This window comes from Asterias rubens, chromosome 13 (genome assembly GCF_902459465.1).
Source record: "Asterias rubens chromosome 13, eAstRub1.3, whole genome shotgun sequence".
NCBI lineage: Eukaryota > Metazoa > Echinodermata > Asteroidea > Forcipulatida > Asteriidae > Asterias > Asterias rubens.
Window position 1 is genome coordinate 9,311,804 of NC_047074.1, and position 25,523 is coordinate 9,337,326.

The 25,523-nt window shown below is 41.5% G+C and overlaps 1 pseudogene; it reads left to right on the forward strand.

Annotated features, from left to right (window-relative positions):
• The first annotated feature begins 7,941 nt into the window (after window positions 1–7,941).
• LOC117298699 overlaps window positions 7,942–25,523 on the forward strand; it is a 67,956-nt pseudogene continuing 50,374 nt past the window's right edge.

A 25,523-nucleotide genomic window follows, 5' to 3' on the forward strand; every position in this document is an offset into this window, starting at 1 on the left:
GTTTGTGTGTGTCATACAAAAAGTACCTAATAAAGAATTTTTCGGTGGTAGCAAAACGGCTCTTTCACTTTACGGATAAAAGCTGGGACCGAGCAGAAAGAATTGGTTGCATGGATTGAAACGAGCGCTGTTCGAATTCGTAATTATTGTCTAAAAATGTGTATGATCTAATCCTCTGAAAATGGAGCTTCGATAAAAAATTAATGGTTAGGACAGTTGTTCAAATCAACAAGGTTCTAAAACCTGAGACACTGTACACAGCTGGGACACGGTAGGCCCATTCCTTGATCTTTATGGTAGACCTATAATCCCTTGCCGTCATTATGCAAATTAAACAAAATCCATGTGGAATGTACGTTTCATTATGTACAGAGGTTCCCCTGGAAGGGCTGCCGCAAAACGATAAGGGAAAACCATTGACACATTCATTGCATGTCTGCCACTCCGAAATGTAAGGATATTCTGCTCATGATGAAGAATCTAAAGTCAGTTTATTACACCGGGACTGGCTTGTGATCTTTCACGGGCATGATAATTTGAAGATGGCGCGGTAGTTTAATGAAGGCCGCCCTCTAATTCCACCAGCAAATGGGCAGCCGCCACTATAAAAGACTTGTTGATGCATGTAATTATTATGGGCACATTAAACAAAAGTGTTCGTGGATAACTGTGGTGGAAATGTGAGCGCTGGATGTTCACCCATGACAAGACAAAACAACAAGAGAACTAGGATTGATTTTGCATAATAGAGAGCTCTGAAGGTAAGCCTAATATTTTTAGGTCTACTTGTTTTAAGTTGGTCTCGTCTCGACCTCAAGCATGGAGCCAAAGACACTTGGCATTATTGGGGCTTGCTCACAGAGCGTTTCGTAGGCAGCGACTTGCCAGCTTTCTGTATCTAGATTCCTTAAATTATTTTACTGTGTAACACTCTGATTTGTATTCGTCTGGTCTATATATATATTTTTTTTATTATTCTTTTCCAGCGCCTTGAGGCGGATTCTTTCTGCTATTGTTTTTGCGCTTTATAAATATCTCTTTATAATTTTATTATTAAATTTCATAGAGCTGCTTTTAAAAGCACATTTTTGCTTAAAGGAACACGTTGTCTTGGATCGGACGAGTTGGTCGTTGAAAAGCGTTTGAAACCGTTTGTTATTAAATGCAAAATTTAATGGTTAGATAGATAAATTAAAAGTAGAATATAATTATCCACACAAATTTGCCTAGAAATTGAGAACTAACACTACACGGTCGGCCATTTTATGGATGGCCGACCATGTTAGTCGACGAGATAAAAGGAAAACCAGGCAATTTTGAGGCATATTTGTGAAGATCATTGTATTCTACTTTTACAACATCTTTCTAACCATATACACTTTATAACAAACGGTTACAAACGCTTTTTATAGACCAACTCGACCGATCCAAGGCAACGTGTTCCTGTAAAGACAGTGGACACTATTGGTAATTACCCAAAATATTTTTTCGCATAAAAAATTACCCGGTAAAACGAGCAATGGGGAGCTGTTGATAGCATAAAACATTTTGAGAAGCGGCTCCTTCTGAAGTAACGTAGCCTATAATTATAGCTTAAAGCAGCCGCACAGCATTGGTAGACAGTATTGTCCAAAGGCCCACACTTCGTGTATCACAACTTATATACATAAAATAACAAACCTGTGAAAAGTTAGGCTCAATCGGTCATCGGAGTCGGGAGAAAATAACGGGAAAAACCCACCCTTGTTTCCGCACGTTTCGCCGTGTCATGACATGTGTTAAAAATAAATCCGTTATTCTCGATATCGAGAATTGATAATTGTTTTAATATTTTCTCATAAAGTAAAACATTTTGTGGAATAATATTTCAAGGGAAGTCTTTCACCATTGCCTTCTGTAAACCCTGTAAAAGTTACTTGTAAATCTGTGTGAACTTTTAGTTTTTGTTCTGTTCAGAAAGTGTCCAATGGCTTAATATTTGAATTGATTTCGAACCCTCTGAAAACATACAACTTCGTGTGAAGGGTGTTTTTCCTTCCATTATTGTCTCACAACTTCGACGACCAAATTGATCAGTTCAAATTTGCCAAGGTTTGTTATTGTGTGCTGAGATACACCAAGTGAGCATACTGGTTATTTCCAAACCAATTGAAAGCAGAGTCTTTAAAACACACATCACCTCCCTGATAAAAAAAAAAACAATTTTTTTTTTCATAAATCGATGCTGACCGCACCGACTCCGAATGAGCCAATATTATTCTAAAACAAGAAAGAAAAAAAAAAAGCATCACCTTCCTGCCTATTCAATAACATTGAAATCCTAAAACATGACACTAATAAAGCAACATCGCAGCATTAACAAAAAAGGAGATCAATAAATAAAAGAACTCTCTAGCTTTTGTATAATTTTATGTCATTAAATTTAAAATCTTCTGAATAGTATTGTAAACATACAACTCTTATGGCTTTGAGGTTTTTATTTCTGAAATAAACTAAACAACACAATTATAATAATGCAATTGTGTTGTAAGTAGAGTAAAAAAAAAAAACCTTCTTTGAATTAGAGAGAGGTAAAGTAATTAATTTGCCATTCACTGCTTGAAGCCACAATGCAGTTCACTGTTTTTCGTACCTCTTAAATAAAGTCGCCCATTACACACAACCAACAGTCATACAAACACGTCAACAAAGCTTCGTTTATATAGCGAAGTAATTCGATTGATAACAGATGCACACAGAGGAAAGATTACACAACTTGTGTAAAATATTACCTGTTTTAGATGTAGTGGGCGAACACCATAACTATTAGGTAAAAATTTACCCAACAGGCGTTGGGTATACCAGCAGCGTAATTATAGCCGTGTCTCAAGCAAGATGATGGAAATTGTGGACGCGAAGTGTGCGGAGGTGCCTTCCGCTCCGCGGACGCGCGTCTGCAAGGGTTCGTTGGAAAATACCTTAAAATCTATATGGGAAACGTTTAAAAGTGCACCAAGGAGGGCCAGACCAGGGCAACAGAGACATTGACCTCCATGGCATCCATGTAATTCCAGGCTTGTGTGTAAAAACAATTCATCGGTGATTATATCTTATGTGTAACCGAAGTTAAGTGTTAATTTTGTGACTTTATCAAGTTGTATTTGAAAACTTAACATTGTACAGTATGCTGTTAAACACTCTAACAATCTGCTTTTAGCTAATAAACTTGCCATTATTATTATTTTTAAATAAAGAACTCAAGTCACGTTGTGTGCAATCTGTTTGCTATTTACATAAAACTGTTTATCACGTATCGGCCAAACATAAGCCAGGACCCAAACGAAGAGTTATTTAAAGGCAGTGGACACGATTGGTAATTACTCAAAATGATTATTAGCATAAAACCTTACTTGAAAATGAGTAATAATGGGGAGAGGTTGATATTATAAAACATTATGAGAAGTAATTTTCTCAGTAGAGCGACACCAAGAATATTTGCTCCACATACTTCGTGTGACAAGGGTGTTATTTCTTTCATTATCATCTCGCAACTTCGATGACCGATTGAGCTCAAATTTTCACAGGTTTGTTGTTTCATGCATATGTTGAGATACAGCAAGTGAGAAGACTGGTCTTTGACAATTACCAAAAGTGTCCACTGTCTGTAACCACAGAAATAAGCCTAGCGCCTAGCACAACAACTGCTTATCCAAGATTGCATCGGGGATAAAGAATATTTATTTTGGTAACCATACCGATGTGTGTCAGCAATGTATAGGCCTATACTCCCCGAGGTCTGTGAAAAAGCCTCATGGAGCCATTTTGTCAGCCACTTTCTTGATGGTGAATCTGTTGACTCGGGTTAAATTGGGGGACAGTACAAGGGGCGGTTGTCAAAAATGGTCGGCCGTCTGTGTCTCTCCGCATTCGGCATACTCGAGGGTGCCAACTTCATCGGTAGGCCTACATCGGCCACCTCTCGTTATCAGGCCGCATCGTGCGAACTGCGAACTGCATCTGTTGACTGAGGAACGAATTCCATCAAGAGGAGATGTTATCTCCGCCGATAAGTGTGTTTGTTGTATTGTATTATCATTATTGCTTCATGGTATTATCCTAAGGTATTTCTATTATTGTCCCGCCCGCCTTCCCCTTTATTTATTTCAACCACTGCATTCCTAGTATTTACTTGGTATTGCTTTGTAATGTCTAGTATGCCCGGGTACCAACGTACTGGGCGTTGGCTGCGAAATATATAATGCTTGCAGCGAACACCTTAAGCTCATATCTGTTCCTGATTCCGCTGTGTTCTGTTCGAGTTTATTTTTTAGTTCTACTCAGGTCTCAGACATGTAATTTTCCGTAGCCATCTCCCGTAAGTAACCTTATTCAGTTTACATATGTGTTATTTACAGCATTTACTTCCATTATGTATAAATATTCTCTATTTAAACCTTCACAGACAAAACTTTCCTTGATACACGCACGCGGGGCCTGCATGCGATTGAGGGCGCCATTTATATTTTGCGAATTTACTGTTCGTGCGTGTGCCAGTGAGCCTCCATGGTAAACAAGAGAGAAAATAGTCAGGTGCCATAGGGACTCATTGGTCACGTAGTAGAATGCTTCTTTTGAGCGCATCTGGCTCAGCGGTACTGAATGGGTTAATATTGATCATACGATTCGGAATTGAATGTACAGACACAGATATCCATACAAATCACTCTAAAAACTCCTGGTCCGAATTGACCCGGATTCTGTTTCAAAATGATTCAGATATGGGTCAAACTGACACATATTTCAAGTATAAATCTCAGCCACCTGTTATTGCATTTTCGGGACTTCGTCCTGCACAGTTTTTATCCGCGTTCTGTCACTTATGTTGCGCCGTATATTTTTATTAAGCTGTTCTATAGAGGTGGGTTGTAACGGTCCCTTTAAAATTCTTACTGTCCGTGATGAATATGATGTCTGTGGTGGTAATGTTTTTCAGTCTTCAATAACTGTTTTGGGTATTCGTGTCACATCGTTCGTCACAATAATGGAAATGAAGTCCCTCATGGTCTCAACGAGAGCCATCCTTTCGTTAGCAGTGAAATTGTCACTGCGTTGCCTTTTATCAGCCATGGCTGTAGAGTATCGAAGTAACGACTTGCTGAATATTTCTCTATACTGAGGCGTATCTTACATGTTCATCATGGTGCGCAATCCTCTATCTACATTACAATGTATTTAACAATAGGAACCACGGTCAATAAGTTTAGACTGTCCTAGTTACACAAGTATAACTAAGCAACTATTTGAGATATTTCATAAGACTTGTTTAATTCAGGTGTTTAGGAAGACGCGTGTAACTTGGATTTATCCACGTCTATAATAAAGATAAACGGCTTTCGTAGTTACAGCCCTTACTGTTTGTAAACGCCCTCATGCGCGGCAAAAATACGGAGCATTACATTTCGAAGTTGAAGTAGAACGGTTTTGCACGCAATTCTTTTTTTGTTAATCTTTTTTTTCCTTCTCCTTTTTCAGAGATTCCGGGGTCGACGATTGACATTCAGTTTTCAATCACCAACATGAATATGAGTGATATTCAGGAGCAGAGTGATGAAACCAGGTTCTTCTGTCTGTTATTTTTTCATATTTATAACCTCTTCCCTTGATTCGAAAATATGTTTCATATTTATAATCTTTTCCCTTGATTCGAATTTACTGTTGTATTTTACTCTGTCTTTCACAGTAAGACGATTTAATATTTGGGATTATTGACGGCTGTTTTTAAATGCCTTACAGTGCAATGAAATGGAAATGAGAAAATGAAACGAATGATGTTTTCATGAAACCCCAGAATATGGGTTGTTTCAATTGTGTTTTTTTCATACACTTCTTGTTCAGCGCTTATATAGAAACCTTGTGATAAGCGCTATACAAAATGCATGGAAGTATTATTATTATTCCCTTGAACAAAGCAAACCCGCTCATTTCTGATCAGAGACACCTTTAGAGAGAGAGTTCAACCATAAGGGGAAATGCTACTTTAATTTTCTAGAATTATTTGTATGTATGCCATTTGTCGGCGGGGTCTGGGAAGGCTTTGATGACGGTTTTTTGTTTACTTGTGCCCTACCCTTGACGGCCCCTGCCAACAAAGAGTTATGTCCGATGATTTTAAATTAAAATAATAAATAAAAACGTGACAGATTTTTCTTAATCTGTTTATTTTGCAGATTGAACGCATGTATTCGGACTACAACAAATTAAAAGCTGCAACAGTGACGAGTTTACGGTAAGTGTTCACTTTGTTAGTAGCAAGAGACTGACTTAAAGGCACTGGACACAATTGGTAAATGTCAAAGACCAGTCTTCTACAAACCTGTGGAAATTTGGGTTCAATTGGTCATGGAATTTGCAAGAGAATATTGAAAGAAAAACACACTTGCTGCAATAGTTTTTTTAAGATGATGCAAAGACTTCAGTATGAAGTCTTTTATTATTTTTGTGAGAAGTTACCTCTTTCTTTATTTCAGAGGTAGCCGTTTCTTAAAATGTTTCTCAAAATCTCTCAATTGCTCGTTACTAAGTAAGTTATTTATGCTAACAATTATTTTGAGTAAATACCAATAGTGTTCAGTGCCTCTAAAAGTAACTGTGAACCAAAAGGTGAAATATCTGTCATACTTTTGCATCTTTATCTCAACTTTCATTGGATTAAAACAGCCATCGAATAAATTATTTTGTTTTTACTGTACTCTAATTTCAGAAACGGCAGCATTATTATGGATGCCAAACTGGAATTTACTGAGAGGCTAACAATTATTTTGAGTAATTACTAATTGTGTTCAGTGCCTTTAAACGTTCTCGTACAGAATTGAGACAACCTCATCTCGTTCTTGAGCGTTTATGGCCTCAGTAAATTCCAGTTTGGCATCCACAATAATGCTGCCTTGTCTGAAATCGGAGTAGTGTCAAAACAAAATGAATTATATGATGGGTATTTTATTAATGATGAAAGCCAAGATAAAGACGCAAAATTATGACAGATATTTCACCTTTTGGTTCACAGTTGGTTTTTAAAGACACTGGACACTATTGGTAATTGTCAAAGACCAGTCTTCTCACTTGCTGTATCCCATGATTAGATAAAATAACAAACCTGTGAAAATTGAGCTCAATCGGTCGTCGAAGTTGCGAGATAATAATGAAAGAAAAAACATCGCTTGTCACACCAAGTTGTGTGCTTTCAGATGTTTGATTTCGAGACCTCGATTTCGAGACCAAATTCTAAAACTGCAATTGTAACGATTTCAATGGTACAGAAACAAAGAAACAAACTTCATTCAATGTTTTTTTCTCAATATATTTTTATTAAATGTCATAGTGCTGTAACTCGTTATTTCACTGACTTTGTAAGCGTTTCACTCACTTTATGAACTAATTAGTTGTACTGACTATAAATCTTCATAGGTATCACTCAGTTTCAAAAGTAAATCTTATTTACAAAAGGTATGATTTTCAAGCTTTGTAACTTCATGACGTCAGTGACAATATAAAAAACGTGTAATAATTTGAATTAACTTTTGAAATAACTTGTAATAACTTTGTGGAAACAAAGTCCAAGTTGGTTCCTGTTGACAAGAACACAGTGGCGTTGGAGATGCTTGACGAACCACCTTCTGCCGTTGGGGGCGTCGCTTGTCAGACCATGGAATCCTTCCTGCTGTCGAAATACATGAGGAATGGTGTGCCGCCCAAACCAGGTATGTTTGTTTGTCTTGTGACTGAAAGAGAGATAAAAGAGTAAACGGGGAAAAGTTTACTTTAGGCAATCTTTACTGAGCAAAAAATGTGCTAAAAACTAAGCGTACAAGTTTGAAAGTTCTTCGGCGGCCATTCATAGGTCATATAGGAATGTTAAACTCGGTATGAGAATTGGACATTAAGTAGCAACAAAAATGTTGTGCCATGTTTTTGCTGATCAACACCCCGAATGGAACGGGGGTCCAGCCTCCGATCGCCCCGGTAGTAGCACCTTCCGATGAGCCGCAAGAGCCCGGGGTTGACGCTCCGGACAATGGTATCTCAAACAAGGCGTTCTTGGAGGATGAAGGGGAGATCGTCCCGACCGCTGATACCGAGAATGGCGAGCCGGACATGGAAGGGAAATCTGGGGTGGCAAAGAAGATAATCAACGTATAAAACATTGTTTGCGATTATTTTTGCCATAATAGCACTTCTTTTTATTTTTTTTCCTTTAAAAGATTTGTCTCTCCAGTTACAAGTTTGTTGGGAGAAGGCGTTACATTTTTATAAAATGTTTGGGTCCATTTTAATAATAACACCTTCCTATGTATGACTTTATTATAGTCTGTCCTTAAGATTATAGGTCTAGACCTAAACAGAAACATGGTAACTTTGGCTCTGGCTTCGGTTCCAAATTAAATCTGGTCAGGGCTTATGAAGCCACTATGCAGACAACGCTGGTTTTAAGAAGCATCTACTGTAAGTCAGAGTCTGCAAAAGCCGTTTTTCGAAAAGACCAGCCAGTAGATTGAGCCCTCTCAATTCTATGGGTGCGTTCGTTTAGCTTCCCTGGGTCGACCCCGGTGTGTGGCGGTTTTTTTTTCCAGGACGAAAGTGTGCAGATAATTACCCACGTTCGTCCTGGAAAAAAACACCACACACCGGGGTCGACCCAGGGAAGCTAAACGAACGCACCCAATGATTGTAGGCAATAGTATACAGGGTACCCGTCCAAGTGATCTCATTTCTGGAAAGCATGACATGCCCCATATAGGGGCAGAGGGTACCCCCCACCCCCCCCCACAACCAATCCCCATTGTTCCCGATTTTACCAGCACACTATTGTCCTCTTGTACATAAGTACCCACCCCCCCCCCCCCCAATTCTCTAAAGAATTCCTGATTTTCCAAGCACACATTGAAGGCACGATAAATGGGCATCAATGCTGGAAGTCGCCGTTGACTATAATTACGTACGATTTGTATTAATGTATTATGTGTTATTTTAGTCCTCAACTATTGTAAACTGTTTTTAGAATTTTAAAGAAGTGAAGAGACGCACGGGGCTGGCTGTCAGTTTTTAGAGTTAACAATAGACCGATTGCGTCACTTGACCTATGTGTATAGTGAGGATTGGATGTAAACAAACACGGCGCACTGCAAATTCAGAACTAATTGGGGAGGAAAGTGTGTGTGTCTAAGTGAAAACCACATCTAGAATTGTAGCGCGTCTTGCGAGAGAGATAGATAGAATTTGATTTTCCCAATCTCAGTTTTATTCTCGTCTTCATTGAAACAAATTCTTTAAGTGAATCACAACAAATGTTGGAACACCCAGTTGAGATCAGATACCAGTCCTACTAGTATGCGTGATAAATAATAACAACATACAATAATAAATATATAAAGAAAATTAAATTTGTTTTTTACCCATACACCGATGTGTGTTAGCACTGTTTACTCAGTACTTTCCCCGAGTCCTGTGCAAAAAATTATAACAGCCATGTTACTCGGGTGGGCTTCGAACCCAGGACCCTTGCTATTCTAGAGCAGTGTCTTACCAACTAGACTACCGAGGGTGCCCGAACTACGTCAAGAAATTTAGTAATACAAATTATTTTATCTGGTGGAAAAATATAAAAGGTTACGCTCCGGAAGTGTCAGGCATTCAGGCGCCGGTTCAGTTAATGGCACACACTGGCCCCTCCCCATTGCCATATAGAACCCTTCAGGATTTGCATCCGACCCAGAGCACATCCCCCCCTGCCTCGAACCCTAGCCACTACGCGGGCCCTGTCCCTTTAGGGGAGAAAGCAAGGCAGATCCCAATCACACTGTCCCATCAGGGGCAGCAAAAAGCCTTGAATCTATATTAGAGACAGACGGTATTCGAACCCGGACCGGATGATCCGAGTTACTGAGACAGTCCCATCACCTTGCGCACTGCGCTACAGTGTTGGTGCTTAAAAACTGGTGTTTTCATGGCCATAATCAATAGACCGATTGCGCTCCGTGCCTCACGTGACATAGTGGGTAATAAAATGTAAACAAACACGGCGTGCTGCATATAAACGTGCTATGTATAAGAAGACGTCAGATTTACTGTGCCATTTTTGGCTCAATAAAGACTCAATTCTGGAAATCACTGAAGAATATTCCGGAGTTTGTCATAATATGAGACCTTACCGATGGCTTAACAATGCCAGTATGGGTAAACAAAGTTCCACCAATTTATAGGAAATTCCAAGAGAATGTTCACACGATGTCATGTGTTTGTGCACGGAAAGTGTGGTTTTACATGCCCTCATTCTAATGATTTTCCAAAAATCTCATTATGAAGCTGCAAATCCCTTTATTTTCACCCTCAAATATTTGATTGGAAAGGGTAGCTGTCAGCTATGAGTCGGACAACTTCGCGATCTCCCTTATCACAGCCCAACTTCACGCCGTGCACAATGCAAAATCCACGGCGCGTGAGGAGCTCGCTCAAACCTCAGTAATTTACGTAGTCTAACCATATTCTCAACATAAACCTCTTTTGTAGTAGAATACTGGAAACATCAAACAGCAAATGGCATTTAAATCAATGTCACCATATTCAACTTTATAAAAAGGGCTCCGTTTTTAGTCAAAAGTTTTATTTATTGCAAATACAGCCAATTGTGAGCCATCGGTACGAGTCTTCCCATATCTTTACTGTGTAGCTGTGTTTTTCTATACCAACGTTTTTTATAGTGCACGTGATCACATGTAAACATTGGTAGCGCAATCGGTCTGTCTATTAGAGCCCATGTCATAGGCATACACTACCGCCATCTTGGGAAACCGAGGAGGCCTAGAGTTAAACACAAACATTCAACCTGCCAATCTGGACGCCATGTAGAAGTTTTCATTAAATATAAATATGCCAGGTTGTGTACCGGCCACATTGCTTCAAAATGATGGTTCGGGCGGTTCTGATCATGCGCATCGGGACATGCATAATATGGGCTATTCCATCTCACGGCCGTACCGAAGAAAGGTTTACCCTCTCATAGTGGAGTTTGTTGAAATCGTTTCTGAGCAACCCCGCTTACTTGAGCTTTTTTCTATCAAGAAGTGTGCAAGTCGCCCTAAACCTTTAACAAATGGATGCAGGGACATGCCACGATGACTAAGGTACAAACTGCATCTCTCTGGCTTTTTTAGTTCCAGAGTTATTCCAGAGCATTGCTGAAAGTTTTTAATTGTCCGGGCCTATATTTTGAATGACTATTAGTTTTGATTGGGTTCCCTGACTGCGCCGTGTGTTTGTGTACATTGTATACACGCACAGTGTACGTCAATTTCTAATGGGTGCCTGCTCACGCCGTCGCATCTAGCCCCGCCTTAAAAATCGTCAGAGCATTAAGTTTTGTACGAGAGGAAAGCCCTTGAACATGGCAATCCTGTGGTGGTAAAATTTTGAAGATTTGAAGCTTGAGCATGATACTGGGACCGAAATTACCCATTGTACATTTTGTTTTTCTCTCCGACAGCTCTGTGCACAAAACTCCCATAGTGAAGGTTGTTGAAATCGTTTCTGAGCAACCCCGCTTACTTGAGCTTTTTTCTATCAAGAAGTGTGCAAGTCGCCCTAAACCTTTAACAAATGGATGCAGGGACATGCCACGATGACTAAGGTACAAACTGCATCTCTCTGGCTTTTTTAGTTCCAGAGTTATTCCAGAGCATTGCTGAAAGTTTTTAATTGTCCGGGCCTATTTTTTGAATGACTATTATTTTTGGTTGGGTTCCCTGACTGCGCCGTGTGTTTGTGTACATTGTATACACGCACAGTGTACGTCAATTTCTAATGGGTGCCTGCTCACGCCGTCGCATCTAGCCCCGCCTTAAAAATCGTCAGAGCATTAAGTTTTGTACGAGAGGAAAGCCCTTGAACATGGCAATCCTCTGGTGGTAAAATTTTGAAGATTGAGCATGATACTGGGATCCGAAATTACCCAGTTTACATTTTGTTTTTTCTCTCCGACAGCTCTGTGCACAAAACTCCCATAGTGGAGGTTGTTGAAATCGTTTCTGAGCAACCCCGCTTACTTGAGCTTTTTCCTATCAAGAAGTGTGCAAGTCGCCCTAAACCTTTAACAAATGGATGCAGGGACATGCCACGATGACTAAGGTACAAACTGCATCTCTCTGGCTTTTTTAGTTCCAGAGTTATTCCAGAGCATTGCTGAAAGTTTTTAATTGTCCGGGCCTATTTTTTGAATGACTATTATTTTTGGTTGGGTTCCCTGACTGCGCCGTGTGTTTGTGTACATTGTATACACGCACAGTGTACGTCAATTTCTAATGGGTGCCTGCTCACGCCGTCGCATCTAGCCCCGCCTTAAAAATCGTCAGAGCATTAAGTTTTGTACGAGAGGAAAGCCCTTGAACATGGCAATCCTGTGGTGGTAAAATTTTGAAGCTTGAGCATGATACTGGGACCGAAATTACCCATTGTACATTTTGTTTTTCTCTCCGACAGCTCTGTGCACAAAACTCCCATAGTGAAGGTTGTTGAAATCGTTTCTGAGCAACCCCGCTTAATTGAGCTTTTTTCTATCAAGAAGTGTGCAAGTCGCCCTAAACCTTTAACAAATGGATGCAGGGACATGCCACGATGACTAAGGTACAAACTGCATCTCTCTGGCTTTTTTAGTTCCAGAGTTATTCCAGAGCATTGCTGAAAGTTTTTAATTGTCCGGGCCTATTTTTTGAATGACTATTAGTTTTGGTTGGGTTCCCTGACTGCGCCGTGTGTTTGTGTACATTGTATACACGCACAGTGTACGTCAATTTCTAATGGGTGCCTGCTCACGCCGTCGCATCTAGCCCCGCCTTAAAAATCGTCAGAGCATTAAGTTTTGTACGAGAGGAAAGCCCTTGAACATGGCAATCCTGTGGTGGTAAAATTTTGAAGATTGAGCATGATACTGGGACCGAAATTACCCATTGTACATTTTGTTTTTCTCTCCGACAGCTCTGTGCACAAAACTCCCATAGTGAAGGTTGTTGAAATCGTTTCTGAGCAACCCCGCTTAATTGAGCTTTTTTCTATCAAGAAGTGTGCAAGTCGCCCTAAACCTTTAACAAATGGATGCAGGGACATGCCACGATGACTAAGGTACAAACTGCATCTCTGTGGCATTTTTAGTTCCAGAGTTATTCCAGAGCATTGCTGAAAGTTTTTAATTGTCCGGGCCTATATTTTGAATGACTATTAGTTTTGGTTGGGTTCCCTGACTGCGCCGTGTGTTTGTGTACATTGTATACACGCACAGTGTACGTCAATTTCTATTGGGTGCCTGCTCACGCCGTCGCATCTAGCCCCGCCTTAAAAATCGTCAGAGCATTATGTTTTGTACGAGAGGAAAGCCCTTGAACATGGCAATCCTGTGGTGGTAAAATTTTGAAGATTTTGAAGCTTGAGCATGATACTGGGATCAGAAATTACCCATTGTACATTTTGTTTTTCTCTCCGACAGCTCTGTGCACAAAACTCCCATAGTGAAGGTTGTTGAAATCGTTTCTGAGCAACCCCGCCTTACTTGAGCTTTTTTCTATCAAGAAGTGTGCAAGTCGCCCTAAACCTTTAACAAATGGATGCAGGGACATGCCACGATGACTAAGGTACAAACTGCATCTCTCTGGCTTTTTTAGTTCCAGAGTTATTCCAGAGCATTGCTGAAAGTTTTTAATTGTCCGGGCCTATTTTTTGAATGACTATTATTTTTGGTTGGGTTCCCTGACTGCGCCGTGTGTTTGTGTACATTGTATACACGCACAGTGTACGTCAATTTCTAATGGGTGCCTGCTCACGCCGTCGCATCTAGCCCCGCCTTAAAAATCGTCAGAGCATTAAGTTTTGTACGAGAGGAAAGCCCTTGAACATGGCAATCCTCTGGTGGTAAAATTTTGAAGATTGAGCATGATATGGGATCGAAATTACCCGGTTTACATTTTGTTTTTTCTCTCCGACTAGCTCTGTGCACAAAACTCCCATAGTGGAGGTTGTTGAAATCGTTTCTGAGCAACCCCGCTTACTTGAGCTTTTTTCTATCAAGAAGTGTGCAAGTCGCCCTAAACCTTTAACAAATGGATGCAGGGACATGCCACGATGACTAAGGTACAAACTGCATCTCTGTGGCATTTTTAGTTCCAGAGTTATTCCAGAGCATTGCTGAAAGTTTTTAATTGTCCGGGCCTATATTTTGAATGACTATTATTTTTGGTTGGGTTCCCTGACTGCGCCGTGTGTTTGTGTACATTGTATACACGCACAGTGTACGTCAATTTCTATTGGGTGCCTGCTCACGCCGTCGCATCTAGCCCCGCCTTAAAAATCGTCAGAGCATTAAGTTTTGTACGAGAGGAAAGCCCTTGAACATGGCAATCCTGTGGTGGTAAAATTTTGAGATTTGAAGCTTGAGCATGATACTGGGATCGAAATTACCCATTGTACATTGTGTTTTTCTCTCCGACAGCTCTGTGCACAAAACTCCCATAGTGGAGGTTGTTGAAATCGTTTCTGAGCAACCCCGCTTACTTGAGCTTTTTTCTATCAAGAAGTGTGCAAGTCGCCCTAAACCTTTAACAAATGGATGCAGGGACATGCCACGATGACTAAGGTACAAACTGCATCTCTCTGGCTTTTTTAGTTCCAGAGTTATTCCAGAGCATTGCTGAAAGTTTTTAATTGTCCGGGCCTATTTTTTGAATGACTATTAGTTTTGGTTGGGTTCCCTGACTGCGCCGTGTGTTTGTGTACATTGTATACACGCACAGTGTACGTCAATTTCTAATGGGTGCCTGCTCACGCCGTCGCATCTAGCCCCGCCTTAAAAATCGTCAGAGCATTAGTTTTGTACGAGAGGAAAGCCCTTGAACATGGCAATCCTCTGGTGGTAAAATTTTGAAGATTGAGCATGATATGGGATCGAAATTACCCGGTTTACATTTTGTTTTTTTCTCCGACAGCTCTGTGCACAAAACTCCCATAGTGGAGGTTGTTGAAATCGTTTCTGAGCAACCCCGCTTACTTGAGCTTTTTTCTATCAAGAAGTGTGCAAGTCGCCCTAAACCTTTAACAAATGGATGCAGGGACATGCCACGATGACTAAGGTACAAACTGCATCTCTGTGGCATTTTTAGTTCCAGAGTTATTCCAGAGCATTGCTGAAAGTTTTTAATTGTCCGGGCCTATTTTTTGAATGACTATTAGTTTTGGTTGGGTTCCCTGACTGCGCCGTGTGTTTGTGTACATTGTATACACGCACAGTGTACGTCAATTTCTAATGGGTGCCTGCTCACGCCGTCGCATCTAGCCCCGCCTTAAAAATCGTCAGAGCATTAAGTTTTGTACGAGAGGAAAGCCCTTGAACATGGCAATCCTCTGGTGGTAAAATTTTGAAGATTTTGAAGCTTGAGCATGATACTGGGATCGAAATTACCCGGTTTACATTTTGTTTTTCTCTCCGACAGCTCTGTGCACAAAACTCCCATAGTGGAGGTTGTTGAAATCGTTTCTGAGCAACCCCGCTTACTTGAGCTTTTTTCTATCAAGAAGTGTGCAAGTCGCCCTAAACCTTTAACAAATGGATGCAGGGACATGCCACGATGACTAAGGTACAAACTGCATCTCTCTGGCTTTTTTAGTTCCAGAGTTATTCCAGAGCATTGCTGAAAGTTTTTAATTGTCCGGGCCTATTTTTTGAATGACTATTATTTTTGGTTGGGTTCCCTGACTGCGCCGTGTGTTTGTGTACATTGTATACACGCACAGTGTACGTCAATTTCTAATGGGTGCCTGCTCACGCCGTCGCATCTAGCCCCGCCTTAAAAATCGTCAGAGCATTAAGTTTTGTACGAGAGGAAAGCCCTTGAACATGGCAATCCTGTGGTGGTAAAATTTTGAAGATTTTGAAGCTTGAGCATGATACTGGGATCCGAAATTACCCATTGTACATTTTGTTTTTCTCTCCGACAGCTCTGTGCACAAAACTCCCATAGTGGAGGTTGTTGAAATCGTTTCTGAGCAACCCCGCTTACTTGAGCTTTTTTCTATCAAGAAGTGTGCAAGTCGCCCTAAACCTTTAACAAATGGATGCAGGGACATGCCACGATGACTAAGGTACAAACTGCATCTCTCTGGCATTTTTAGTTCCAGAGTTATTCCAGAGCATTGCTGAAAGTTTTTAATTGTCCGGGCCTATTTTTTGAATGACTATTATTTTTGGTTGGGTTCCCTGACTGCGCCGTGTGTTTGTGTACATTGTATACACGCACAGTGTACGTCAATTTCTAATGGGTGCCTGCTCACGCCGTCGCATCTAGCCCCGCCTTAAAAATCGTCAGAGCATTAAGTTTTGTACGAGAGGAAAGCCCTTGAACATGGCAATCCTGTGGTGGTAAAATTTTGAAGATTGAGCATGATATGGGATCGAAATTACCCGGTTTACATTTTGTTTTTTTCTCCGACAGCTCTGTGCACAAAACTCCCATAGTGGAGGTTGTTGAAATCGTTTCTGAGCAACCCCGCTTACTTGAGCTTTTTTCTATCAAGAAGTGTGCAAGTCGCCCTAAACCTTTAACAAATGGATGCAGGGACATGCCACGATGACTAAGGTACAAACTGCATCTCTCTGGCTTTTTAGTTCCAGAGTTATTCCAGAGCATTGCTGAAAGTTTTTAATTGTCCGGGCCTATTTTTTGAATGACTATTATTTTTGGTTGGGTTCCCTGACTGCGCCGTGTGTTTGTGTACATTGTATACACGCACAGTGTACGTCAATTTCTAATGGGTGCCTGCTCACGCCGTCGCATCTAGCCCCGCCTTAAAAATCGTCAGAGCATTAAGTTTTGTACGAGAGGAAAGCCCTTGAACATGGCAATCCTGTGGTGGTAAAATTTTGAAGATTTTGAAGCTTGAGCATGATACTGGGACCGAAATTACCCATTGTACATTTTGTTTTTCTCTCCGACAGCTCTGTGCACAAAACTCCCATAGTGAAGGTTGTTGAAATCGTTTCTGAGCAACCCCGCTTACTTGAGCTTTTTTTCTATCAAGAAGTGTGCAAGTCGCCCTAAACCTTTAACAAATGGATGCAGGGACATGCCACGATGACTAAGGTACAAACTGCATCTCTGTGGCATTTTTAGTTCCAGAGTTATTCCAGAGCATTGCTGAAAGTTTTTAATTGTCCGGGCCTATTTTTTGAATGACTATTATTTTTGGTTGGGTTCCCTGACTGCGCCGTGTGTTTGTGTACATTGTATACACGCACAGTGTACGTCAATTTCTAATTGGGTGCCTGCTCACGCCGTCGCATCTAGCCCCGCCTTAAAAATCGTCAGAGCATTAAGTTTTGTACGAGAGGAAAGCCCTTGAACATGGCAATCCTGTGGTGGTAAAATTTTAAGATTTTGAAGCTTGAGCATGATACTGGGTTATCGAAATTACCCATTGTACATTTTGTTTTTCTCTCCGACAGCTCTGTGCACAAAACTCCCATAGTGAAGGTTGTTGAAATCGTTTCTGAGCAACCCCGCTTAATTGAGCTTTTTTCTATCAAGAAGTGTGCAAGTCGCCCTAAACCTTAACAAATGGATGCAGGGACATGCCACTACCCGGTTTACATGTTGTTTCTTTCTCTCCGACAGCTCTGTGCACAAAACTCCCATAGTGGAGGTTGTTGAAATCGTTTCTGAGCAACCCCGCTTACTTGAGCTTTTTTCTATCAAGAAGTGTGCAAGTCGCCCTAAGTCGCCCTAAGCCTTTAACAAATGGATGCAGGGACATGCCACGATGACTATTTTTAGTTCCAGAGTTATTCCAGAGCATTGCTGAAAGTTTTTAATTGTCCGGGCCTATATTTTGAATGACTATTAGTTTGGTTGGGTTCCCTGACTGCGCCGTGTGTTTGTGTACATTGTATACACGCACAGTGTACGTCAATTTCTAATGGGTGCCTGCTCACGCCGTCGCATCTAGCCCCGCCTTAAAATCGTCAGAGCATTAAGTTTTGTACGAGAGGAAAGCCCTTGAACATGGCAATCCTGTGGTGGTAAAATTTTGAAGATTTTGAAGCTTGAGCATGATACTGGGACCGAAATTACCCATTGTACATTTTGTTTTTCTCTCCGACAGCTCTGTGCACAAAACTCCCATAGTGAAGGTTGTTGAAATCGTTTCTGAGCAACCCCGCTTAATTGAGCTTTTTTCTATCAAGAAGTGTGCAAGTCGCCCTAAACCTTTAACAAATGGATGCAGGGACATGCCACGATGACTAAGGTACAAACTGCATCTCTCTGGCTTTTTTAGTTCCAGAGTTATTCCAGAGCATTGCTGAAAGTTTTTAATTGTCCGGGCCTATTTTTTGAATGACTATTAGTTTTGGTTGGGTTCCCTGACTGCGCCGTGTGTTTGTGTACATTGTATACACGCACAGTGTACGTCAATTTCTAATGGGTGCCTGCTCACGCCGTCGCATCTAGCCCCGCCTTAAAAATCGTCAGAGCATTAAGTTTTGTACGAGAGGAAAGCCCTTGAACATGGCAATCCTGTGGTGGTAAAATTTTGAAGATTTTGAAGCTTGAGCATGATACTGGGATCGAAATTACCCATTGTACATTTTGTTTTTCTCTCCGACAGCTCTGTGCACAAAACTCCCATAGTGGAGGTTGTTGAAATCGTTTCTGAGCAACCCCGCTTACTTGAGCTTTTTTCTATCAAGAAGTGTGCAAGTCGCCCTAAACCTTTAACAAATGGATGCAGGGACATGCCACGATGACTAAGGTACAAACTGCATCTCTCTGGCTTTTTAGTTCCAGAGTTATTCCAGAGCATTGCTGAAAGTTTTTAATTGTCCGGGCCTATTTTTTGAATGACTATTATTTTTGGTTGGGTTCCCTGACTGCGCCGTGTGTTTGTGTACATTGTATACACGCACAGTGTACGTCAATTTCTAATGGGTGCCTGCTCACGCCGTCGCATCTAGCCCCGCCTTAAAAATCGTCAGAGCATTAAGTTTTGTACGAGAGGAAAGCCCTTGAACATGGCAATCCTGTGGTGGTAAAATTTTGAAGATTTGAAGCTTGAGCATGATACTGGGACCGAAATTACCCATTGTACATTTTGTTTTTCTCTCCGACAGCTCTGTGCACAAAACTCCCATAGTTGAGGTTGTTGAAATCGTTTCTGAGCAACCCCGCTTACTTGAGCTTTTTTCTATCAAGAAGTGTGCAAGTCGCCCTAAACCTTTAACAAATGGATGCAGGGACATGCCAGAATGACTAAGGTACAAACTGCATCTCTCTGGCTTTTTTAGTTCCAGAGTTATTCCAGAGCATTGCTGAAAGTTTTTAATTGTCCGGGCCTATTTTTGAATGACTATTATTTTTGGTTGGGTTCCCTGACTGCGCCGTGTGTTTGTGTACATTGTATACACGCACAGTGTACGTCAATTTCTAATGGGTGCCTGCTCACGCCGTCGCATCTAGCCCCGCCTTAAAAATCGTCAGAGCATTAAGTTTTGTACGAGAGGAAAGCCCTTGAACATGGCAATCCTGTGGTGGTAAAATTTTGAAGATTTGAAGCTTGAGCATGATACTGGGACCGAAATTACCCATGTTACATTTTGTTTTTCTCTCCGACAGCTCTGTGCACAAAACTCCCATAGTGGAGGTTGTTGAAATCGTTTCTGAGCAACCCCGCTTACTTGAGCTTTTTTCTACCAAGAAGTGTGCAAGTCGCCCTAAACCTTTAACAAATGGATGCAGGGACATGCCACGATGACTAAGGTACAAACTGCATCTCTCTGGCTTTTTTAGTTCCAGAGTTATTCCAGAGCATTGCTGAAAGTTTTTAATTGTCCGGGCCTATTTTTGAATGACTATTATTTTTGGTTGGGTTCCCTGACTGCGCCGTGTGTTTGTGTACATTGTATACACGCACAGTGTACGTCAATTTCTAATGGGTGCCTGCTCACGCCGTCGCATCTAGCCCCGCCTTAAAAATCGCCAGAGCATTAAGTTTTGTACGAGAGGAAAGCCCTTGAACATGGCAATCCTGTGGTGGTAAAATTTGAAGATTTTGAAGCTTGAGCATGATACTGGGACCGAAATTACCCATTGTACATTTTGTTTTTCTCTCCGACAGCTCTGTGCACAAAACTCCCATAGTTGAGGTTGTTGAAATCGTTTCTGAGCAACCCCGCTTAATTGAGCTTTTTTCTATCAAGAAGTGTGCAAGTCGCCCTAAACCTTTAACAAATGGATGCAGGGACATGCCACGATGACTAAGGTACAAACTGCATCTCTCTGGCTTTTTTAGTTCCAGAGTTATTCCAGAGCATTGCTGAAAGTTTTTAATTGTCCGGGCCTATTTTTTGAATGACTATTAGTTTTGGTTGGGTTCCCTGACTGCGCCGTGTGTTTGTGTACATTGTATACACGCACAGTGTACGTCAATTTCTAATGGGTGCCTGCTCACGCCGTCGCATCTAGCCCCGCCTTAAAAATCGTCAGAGCATTAAGTTTTGTACGAGAGGAAAGCCCTTGAACATGGCAATCCTGTGGTGGTAAAATTTTGAAGATTGAGCATGATACTGGGATCGAAATTACCCAGTTTACATTTTGTTTTTTCTCTCCGACAGCTCTGTGCACAAAACTCCCATAGTGGAGGTTGTTGAAATCGTTTCTGAGCAACCCCGCTTACTTGAGCTTTTTTCTATCAAGAAGTGTGCAAGTCGCCCTAAACCTTTAACAAATGGATGCAGGGACATGCCACGATGACTAAGGTACAAACTGCATCTCTCTGGCTTTTTTAGTTCCAGAGTTATTCCAGAGCATTGCTGAAAGTTTTTAATTGTCCGGGCCTATTTTTTGAATGACTATTATTTTTGGTTGGGTTCCCTGACTGCGCCGTGTGTTTGTGTACATTGTATACACGCACAGTGTACGTCAATTTCTAATGGGTGCCTGCTCACGCCGTCGCATCTAGCCCCGCCTTAAAAATCGTCAGAGCATTAAGTTTTGTACGAGAGGAAAGCCCTTGAACATGGCAATCCTGTGGTGGTAAAATTTTGAAGCTTGAGCATGATACTGGGACCGAAATTACCCATTGTACATTTTGTTTTTCTCTCCGACAGCTCTGTGCACAAAACTCCCATAGTGAAGGTTGTTGAAATCGTTTCTGAGCAACCCCGCTTAATTGAGCTTTTTTCTATCAAGAAGTGTGCAAGTCGCCCTAAACCTTTAACAAATGGATGCAGGGACATGCCACGATGACTAAGGTACAAACTGCATCTCTCTGGCTTTTTTAGTTCCAGAGTTATTCCAGAGCATTGCTGAAAGTTTTTAATTGTCCGGGCCTATTTTTTGAATGACTATTATTTTTGGTTGGGTTCCCTGACTGCGCCGTGTGTTTGTGTACATTGTATACACGCACAGTGTACGTCAATTTCTAATGGGTGCCTGCTCACGCCGTCGCATCTAGCCCCGCCTTAAAAATCGTCAGAGCATTAAGTTTTGTACGAGAGGAAAGCCCTTGAACATGGCAATCCTCTGGTGGTAAAATTTTGAAGATTGAGCATGATACTGGGATCGAAATTACCCATTGTACATTTTGTTTTTCTCTCCGACAGCTCTGTGCACAAAACTCCCATAGTGGAGGTTGTTGAAATCGTTTCTGAGCAACCCCGCTTACTTGAGCTTTTTTCTATCAAGAAGTGTGCAAGTCGCCCTAAACCTTTAACAAATGGATGCAGGGACATGCCACGATGACTAAGGTACAAACTGCATCTCTCTGGCTTTTTTAGTTCCAGAGTTATTCCAGAGCATTGCTGAAAGTTTTTAATTGTCCGGGCCTATTTTTTGAATGACTATTAGTTTTGGTTGGGTTCCCTGACTGCGCCGTGTGTTTGTGTACATTGTATACACGCACAGTGTACGTCAATTTCTAATGGGTGCCTGCTCACGCCGTCGCATCTAGCCCCGCCTTAAAAATCGTCAGAGCATTAAGTTTTGTACGAGAGGAAAGCCCTTGAACATGGCAATCCTCTGGTGGTAAAATTTTGAAGATTGAGCATGATATGGGATCGAAATTACCCGGTTTACATTTTGTTTTTTCTCCGACAGCTCTGTGCACAAAACTCCCATAGTGGAGGTTGTTGAAATCGTTTCTGAGCAACCCCGCTTACTTGAGCTTTTTTCTATCAAGAAGTGTGCAAGTCGCCCTAAACCTTTAACAAATGGATGCAGGGACATGCCACGATGACTAAGGTACAAACTGCATCTCTCTGGATTTTTTAGTTCCAGAGTTATTCCAGAGCATTGCTTAAAGTTTTTAATTGTCCGGGCCTATTTTTGAATGACTATTATTTTTGGTTGGGTTCCCTGACTGCGCCGTGTGTTTGTGTACATTGTATACACGCACAGTGTACGTCAATTTCTAATGGGTGCCTGCTCACGCCGTCGCATCTAGCCCCGCCTTAAAAATCGTCAGAGCATTAAGTTTTGTACGAGAGGAAAGCCCTTGAACATGGCAATCCTGTGGTGGTAAAATTTTGAAATTTTGAAGCTTGAGCATGATACTGGGACCGAAATTACCCATTGTACATTGTGTTTTTCTCTCCGACAGCTCTGTGCACAAAACTCCCATAGTGGAGGTTGTTGAAATCGTTTCTGAGCAACCCCGCTTACTTGAGCTTTTTTCTATCAAGAAGTGTGCAAGTCGCCCTAAACCTTTAACAAATGGATGCAGGGACATGCCACGATGACTAAGGTACAAACTGCATCTCTCTGGCTTTTTTAGTTCCAGAGTTATTCCAGAGCATTGCTGAAAGTTTTTAATTGTCCGGGCCTATTTTTTGAATGACTATTATTTTTGGTTGGGTTCCCTGACTGCGCCGTGTGTTTGTGTACATTGTATACACGCACAGTGTACGTCAATTTCTAATGGGTGCCTGCTCACGCCGTCGCATCTAGCCCCGCCTTAAAAATCGTCAGAGCATTAAGTTTTGTACGAGAGGAAAGCCCTTGAACCTGGCAATCCTGTGGTGGTAAAATTTGAAGATTTTGAAGCTTGAGCATGATACTGGGACCGAAATTACCCATTGTACATTTTGTTTTTCTCTCCGACAGCTCTGTGCACAAAACTCCCATAGTGAGGTTGTTGAAATCGTTTCTGAGCAACCCCGCTTACTTGAGCTTTTTTCTATCAAGAAGTGTGCAAGTCGCCCTAAACCTTTAACAAATGGATGCAGGGACATGCCACGATGACTAAGGTACAAACTGCATCTCTCTGGCTTTTTTAGTTCCAGAGTTATTCCAGAGCATTGCTGAAAGTTTTTAATTGTCCGGGCCTATTTTTTGAATGACTATTATTTTTGGTTGGGTTCCCTGACTGCGCCGTGTGTTTGTGTACATTGTATACACGCACAGTGTACGTCAATTTCTAATGGGTGCCTGCTCACGCCGTCGCATCTAGCCCCGCCTTAAAAATCGTCAGAGCATTAAGTTTTGTACGAGAGGAAAGCCCTTGAACATGGCAATCCTCTGGTGGTAAAATTTTGAAGATTGAGCATGATATGGGATCGAAATTACCCATTGTACATTTTGTTTTTCTCTCCGACAGCTCTGTGCACAAAACTCCCATAGTGGAGGTTGTTGAAATCGTTTCTGAGCAACCCCGCTTACTTGAGCTTTTTTCTATCAAGAAGTGTGCAAGTCGCCCTAAACCTTTAACAAATGGATGCAGGGACATGCCACGATGACTAAGGTACAAACTGCATCTCTCTGGCTTTTTTAGTTCCAGAGTTATTCCAGAGCATTGCTGAAAGTTTTTAATTGTCCGGGCCTATTTTTTGAATGACTATTATTTTGGTTGGGTTCCCTGACTGCGCCGTGTGTTTGTGTACATTGTATACACGCACAGTGTACGTCAATTTCTAATGGGTGCCTGCTCACGCCGTCGCATCTAGCCCCGCCTTAAAAATCGTCAGAGCATTAAGTTTTGTACGAGAGGAAAGCCCTTGAACATGGCAATCCTGTGGTGGTAAAATTTTGAAGCTTGAGCATGATACTGGGACCGAAATTACCCATTGTACATTTTGTTTTTCTCTCCGACAGCTCTGTGCACAAAACTCCCATAGTGAAGGTTGTTGAAATCGTTTCTGAGCAACCCCGCTTAATTGAGCTTTTTTCTATCAAGAAGTGTGCAAGTCGCCCTAAACCTTTAACAAATGGATGCAGGGACATGCCACGATGACTAAGGTACAAACTGCATCTCTCTGGCTTTTTTAGTTCCAGAGTTATTCCAGAGCATTGCTGAAAGTTTTTAATTGTCCGGGCCTATTTTTTGAATGACTATTATTTTTGGTTGGGTTCCCTGACTGCGCCGTGTGTTTGTGTACATTGTATACACGCACAGTGTACGTCAATTTCTAATGGGTGCCTGCTCACGCCGTCGCATCTAGCCCCGCCTTAAAAATCGTCAGAGCATTAAGTTTTGTACGAGAGGAAAGCCCTTGAACATGGCAATCCTCTGGTGGTAAAATTTTGAAGCTTGAGCATGATACTGGGACCGAAATTACCCATTGTACATTTTGTTTTTTCTCTCCGACAGCTCTGTGCACAAAACTCCCATAGTGAAGGTTGTTGAAATCGTTTCTGAGCAACCCCGCTTAATTGAGCTTTTTTCTATCAAGAAGTGTGCAAGTCGCCCTAAACCTTTAACAAATGGATGCAGGGACATGCCACGATGACTAAGGTACAAACTGCATCTCTCTGGCTTTTTTAGTTCCAGAGTTATTCCAGAGCATTGCTGAAAGTTTTTAATTGTCCGGGCCTATTTTTTGAATGACTATTATTTTTGGTTGGGTTCCCTGACTGCGCCGTGTGTTTGTGTACATTGTATACACGCACAGTGTACGTCAATTTCTAATGGGTGCCTGCTCACGCCGTCGCATCTAGCCCCGCCTTAAAAATCGTCAGAGCATTAAGTTTTGTACGAGAGGAAAGCCCTTGAACATGGCAATCCTGTGGTGGTAAAATTTTGAAGATTGAGCATGATACTGGGATCGAAATTACCCATTGTACATTTTGTTTTTTCTCTCCGACAGCTCTGTGCACAAAACTCCCATAGTGGAGGTTGTTGAAATCGTTTCTGAGCAACCCCGCTTACTTGAGCTTTTTTCTATCAAGAAGTGTGCAAGTCGCCCTAAACCTTTAACAAATGGATGCAGGGACATGCCACGAATGACTAAGGTACAAACTGCATCTCTCTGGCTTTTTTAGTTCCAGAGTTATTCCAGAGCATTGCTGAAAGTTTTTAATTGTCCGGGCCTATTTTTTGAATGACTATTATTTTTGGTTGGGTTCCCTGACTGCGCCGTGTGTTTGTGTACATTGTATACACGCACAGTGTACGTCAATTTCTAATGGGTGCCTGCTCACGCCGTCGCATCTAGCCCCGCCTTAAAAATCGTCAGAGCATTAAGTTTT